The following is a 6,180-nucleotide window of genomic DNA, read 5'->3' on the forward strand; positions in this document are numbered from 1 at the left end:
GGCAGGCCTATCACAGCCCCGCCGGAGTACCCGCATGACATCTTTGGAGTAGGAGATGGTTGGGTTGCGTACCTCAGTCACTGATTTGGGTGCCCGCGTAGACGCGATGGATAACCAGTAGGTGAAGCCGGAGAAGAAATTCTTAGGATAGCTGAGAGCTCTGGGTCGTGCTTGCAACGTGAACCCAGATACCGTCTCCGATCAGGAGTGATCTTTCAGGGAAGTTCCTTTACCTTACTGTTCTTTAAATTTTTAAGCCATGAGGACATGTCTATATTTTAAGTGTGGGGTGGGGGATACTTCACTGTATGTATGTATTTGTAACAATTGAGTGTTTGATTTTGTTTTGTTTTGTTTTGCTTTGATTGTTTTGGTGTTTTGAGTAATTTCTCATTAGGTAACTTAAAATAGGTAAGTGACTTGTCCCGACGACAGATCTCTTTCAACGGGGTTCTTGAGGGACTAAGTCGAAAAAAAAGGAAATATAGAGACTCTTCTTGATGACGGATCCTTTAAACAATTTTTTTGAGAGAAGTTAGTCTAGAGAAAATACCAAAAAAAAATTTTATTTTATTTTTAGGTAGTATAATAACTCCCCTTTGATTTTTATTTGGGCCACGGTTCTTTTCCAAGGGTTTAGCTTGAACCAGGTATAGGTAGTTTTTGTTCATTTTGTTTCTTTTTAGTTTTTAGATTAGGATTAATGGGCTATGAGCTAAAATCGAAGGAGAAACCTTTAGCATTGATACACTTGAACACAATAGACACTAGAGTGTAACGCTTAGTCTCAATGGTTGAATCTTGCTAAAGTGCCTTAAAATTGTATGTTTGTAACTAACTTGAACACTCAAAAGGGAATGTCTTGATAAATCATTCCGGAGTGAGTCATGTGCCATGTGTGTGTGAGTTTTACTATATTTCATGATTCACATTTGATGTCTAGAACTTGCCCTGTGTGTTTGTAAAGCGAAATAGTAGTTTCATTCAGTTTTAGAAGTGATATAGGCATTTCTTTGTTAAGCCAGACACATAAAGTAAACCCACCTGAATGTAATATATCTTAGTCAACCCCGTTGAGCCTATAAGCCTATTTCTTTGGCAACCACATTGCGAGCCTTACCCAATTGTTTGAATAGCCTGTTGTTTGAACCCTTTTACCTCCCATAAGCAGTTGAATGGTATTGAAATTATGCAAAAAGCACAAGTGTGGGGTGGTGGTTTGGTTTTTGAGTGGAACCATTGAAATAGAGAAAAGGTGCAGAGTGTTGAAGAGTAAAAGAATGAGAACCACAAAAAAAAACAATGAGTAAAATGTAGTAATTGATAAGTGGTGGTTTGTTACAACTGCACCTAATGGATGGGGATGTTTTTAAATAAAAGTGGTGGAATGTTTGGTTGACATAAGTATGGTCTTGAAGGTTAATGTAATTGTATTAAAAGTGCTTAGGGAGGTTAGTCACTATATCCAAATATATCCTACCCGTCCCTTAGCCTACATTACAACCAAGTGAAGTCCTATTGATCTTAGACTGAGTGGGCTCGATTAGTAGAGTATTACACTACGGGCAAGCTTATGGTGCATCTTTGTGGCATGTGAATGTTCTTTTTAAGAGTGAGCGAATTTTGTCTATCTAAGTTCCTAATTGTTCTAATTATCATCATATGTGGAACTACTCTCTTGTGTGCTTCGCGAAAGTTACTCCAAAAAGAAAAGAAAATCAAAAAATATATGTCTTGTCATTGAGTGATTTGTATTTAATGTTAATTTGTGTGTTAATTGTTATAGGTATTAACCAATGTGTGTGTAATTCTATTTTTAATTTTTTCTAATTTTACAATTTATTTAGGAATTTAGTTTAAATTTGGTTAATTACAAAGGGAAAGGGTTGTGGGAAAATCAGATTGGGCCCCAAAGTGAGGCCCAAAACCAGCACAAGGACCCAGTCCAAACCATGCCTGCCCAGGCATGGACCCAAAACGACGCCGCATAGGGCGTCTAATCGGAGCCGTCCGTTCAAACTCATCCAACGGTCCACATTCGCACCCATAATCCGACCTGTTTAACCGGTTCAACCCAACCCCTCACTTAAACCAAACGACCCCGTTTCTATACCAAACGACCCCGTCCCGTCTCTCACCAGCGGATTCAAGCCATTGAGATCATCTGATCTAACGGCCCAGATCTAATCCCCTACCCCGTATATAATCTCCCTATCATACCCCACGCCCCCCCAAACCAAACCCCACCTCTCACCCCACTGTTCACCATCTTCCAGAACCCCTTCCTCTCAAACCCTAGAAACCCTAGGATTTCCCCGCCGTAAACCCGCCCCCCCAGACTCCGATGACCACCAAAATAACACCCCCGATGCACCCAACCATCTCGAACACGGATCCGTTAACCGTTCACCTCGAATCACCCCATAGCTTCTCGAAGATTCGAGCAAAAACCAGACCTGCACCCCTTGACCCCAAACTCACACCACAGCATCTCCTGACCTCCCTCACCCCCTGAATGGCTTTGGTTCCGTTCAAATCTAACCAAAGAGGCTCGAACCCCTAACTCGAACCTCAAGAACCCTAGGACTGAGATCTGTGGGTTCTGTCCGAATCAACAACGAGATCAGGGTCTAATAGACTTTTGCCGAGGTGTTCTCAGTTGAGAACACTTCGATTAAAGTCCATTCGACCCCAAGATGATCTGGCCCGAGTCCGAGCATTTTCAGTCTTAGTTTCCTTTCCCTGAGGTAATTTTCCTTTTCTTTTGTCCTCTTAATCTCTATATGTCATTCATGTTTTGTTTTGGTGTGGTTTCTGACTTGTCCGTCCATGTATGTGAATTGTGAGTTAAGGTTTAGTTTGTTTTGTGGTTTTGATGATTGTTTGCTATATATTATAGTTCGCGCAGTCGTTTAAATAAGTGTCGTCAACTGAATTCATTTGAAAAATTAGAAAATCAGGAGTCTACTCATTTCAGTGTGATTACCAGCCTGTTTTCTTACCTATGGTAATGCTTGTATCAATAGACATGTTGTAGTAGTTTCAATCATAGTTTGCATCCTCAAATGCCTATAGGATCAAGTGATCTTGAGTTGGTCAGGTTTGGCTCCCAATATGACCAACTCATACCTTTTAATGGGCAGCCCTGTTTGATTAAGTCTGAACCATGGACTGAATTTAGGCTGAAAGTTGGTTATTAGCTATGGAAAGCTAACAGATCAACAACCTAAGGTCAGCACTGAGTTTAAAGTTAATTAATTAGTGGTCAGTGATTAGTCGAATTCAGAGAGGTTTATATACTGACCATTAGGAGTTGGGGTAATACAGTAATAAGCAAGGGTTAAGGGTAGTTTTGGCATAAGACAAAGTCTGATTAGGGGGTTTAACTTAAGAATATGTCAAGTGGTAATTAAAATACTATTAACCTAATGACAAAGGGGAAAAAAACATAAGAGCATGGGTTCAAATGAATACTTTAATGCACCCATAACTCTTGATTAGAGCAATATGACAGGCATGGGGAGCAGATGCCATTCACTTCAAGAAAATGCACTTAGGCATGAAGAGTTAAGGGGTATGGGCAGGTTACAACCTGGGGGAGATCCGGGCAGTATGACTGACCTACATTGGCTTATAAATAGAGTTATTTTTAGCTAAAAAAGGGCTGGACATTTTTTAGTCTTCAGAAGGGTTTTAAGTTGGAAAAACTGAAAGAAAGAAAGAAAAAGAAAAAATTTCAGAATATTGTAACCAAACATTGTCTGAAAACTACATAAGAGTTCAAGTTGGTCAAGCTGTCTTTGCCAATTGCTGTTGGTTATCTGCCGAGCTGTTTGTGATTGTTGAGCTGTTGTTGCTGTTACATTGAATACTCTGTTTTTCTGCTGGATTTAGGGGTGGGCATTCGGTCGGTTCGGTTCGGTTTGAATAAATTCGGTTCGGTTATTCGGTTTTCGGTTTTGTAAATATGATAACCGAAACCGAACTGAAATAATTTCAGTTCAGTTCGGTTTTTTAAATTTCAGTTCGGTTAATTTTGGGTCGGTTTTCGGTTTGAACATTATCATATTGGCTGGGCTTATTCTGCTTAATAATTGGACTAATTTGTTGGTTGTTTCCAAAATTTTGGACTTTTTGAATGTGTTAAGTCATAAATATGTTCTTTTCAGTGTAAGCCTGGATTTTTGAATGTGCTGCTAATTACACGGTTTACACCTCTACTTGGTCCATACAACTACAAGATCCCACAATCATACAAACAAATATAAACTAGGGAGTAGGGAGTAGTTAGTAGTTACAACCAAAAGAGCACTACATTACAGAACCAAAAAACCAAAATAGCTATGCTGCTTTGCTGCCACTGGTTACAAGTTACAGCCATGGCCCATGAGAGAACAAAAAACTTAGAATCTATGCTACTTTGCTGCCATTGTTTAGTACAAGCATATTACATAACCAAAAGAGTAATCCAAAAGTTAGAAAGTTTTCATGCTGCTGAACAGCTGAAGTCTCAAAACCAAAGAAATAATTACATTAAGTAGCATGAAACAAGTGAAGTCTATTTACTATAGCATCACTTCCATCTAGGCGCCATGATCAAACCTTTGCAACAAAAGACATAATTATAGGTCAAAAACACAATTGATTTATAATAAAGTATATCAATGTTATATCTTCAAATATACAGAAGGCTATCAACTTACCAGTTACCACACATGGTACATGTTGCAACTATATGTCAATAATAGTTGAATCTTTTGCACTATCAGCCAGATCTAAGGAAAATATAGAAGAAAACTTTGTCATGCATCATCAGTGTTAAGTAAACTATTTGTAATATAATAAAGGAAAGACACAAAATAATTACCAAGTTATAGTTGTTCTAGATACTCCAAGTCTTCCTCAACTTTAATAGGAATAGGTTCACTTCTAAGCCAATCTTGAAGACAAATAAGAGATTGCACCAGTTTAGGCGTCAACGAACTCCTGAACGAGTCAAGAATGCGACCTCCCGTGCTGAATGCACATTCAGATGCAACACTTGAAATAGGAATGGCTAATACATCACGAGCCATCTCCGCAAGAATGGGAAATCTAGGCTCATTGATTTTCCACCACTTTAAGATTTTAAAGTCATCTGTTTCAGGCTCAAGATCTTCAGCAAGATATCTTTCTAACTCTGATTTAGTACCTAAACCTCCGGTCACTTCCTTATGTTTCTCAAATTCTAATTTTGTTCTCATTGTTCCTCTTTTTAAAAAGCTACCATAACCACTGACAGTAGTTGTTGTGTTTCCAGATGAAGCAGATGATGTTCCTATTGAATTTTTTTTAACATAATAATCAAACAAAGAATCCATATAATTTTTCACCTCTAAAATCAATTCTTTCCCTTTGTTTTCTCCAAACATCCTCACAATTGCAAAAGGAACATATTCAAGCTTGTTACGGGGATCCAAAATTGATGCAATAAAGATCATTTTGTTCATTTTTTCAGGTTCACCCCAATACTTGACAAATTTTTCTTTCATTTTTTTTGCCATTTCTTTCAAACTAGTATCTTCATGTTCCATCCACTCTTTCAATATAAGATCAAGCTCACAAATTTCAACAAAATGCACATTGGAAGTGACATAAATAGAACCAGAAACCCTCAAAGTAAGCAAATAAAAAGCTTCAAGAAATTTTACCATTGTTCTCACATTATCCCAGTCAACACTTGTGAGATCACCTGCACTAGTTCCATCTTCACAAACATAGGTACGAAGATGATGCAACAATCCAATATCAAAGAAACTATATTTGTCAAAGGCAAGCTCAAATTGTTGTGCTGTGTCTAACATCATGTATGTAGAGTTCCATCGAGTTGAAACGTCTAAGCATAATGATCTCTTAGAAGTTAACTTTTGAGATTCACAACATTCTTTAAACTTTCTAATCCTAGCGGGAGATTGTCTATTGTATCTCACAGCTTGTCTAACTCTCTTGATAGAAACACCAATTTCTTTCAACCCATCTTGTACAATGAGATTAAGTATGTGAGCCATACATCTAACATGCAGGTGTTTACCATTCATTATATTAGTTCCCCAGGTAGTCAATTGTTTAGACACTTCTCTTACTGTGACATCATTGGAACTAGCATTATCTACAGTTATAGTAAATACATTTTCCAACCCC

Source organism: Nicotiana tabacum, chromosome 22 (genome assembly GCF_000715075.1).
Source record: "Nicotiana tabacum cultivar K326 chromosome 22, ASM71507v2, whole genome shotgun sequence".
Taxonomy (NCBI): domain Eukaryota; kingdom Viridiplantae; phylum Streptophyta; class Magnoliopsida; order Solanales; family Solanaceae; genus Nicotiana; species Nicotiana tabacum.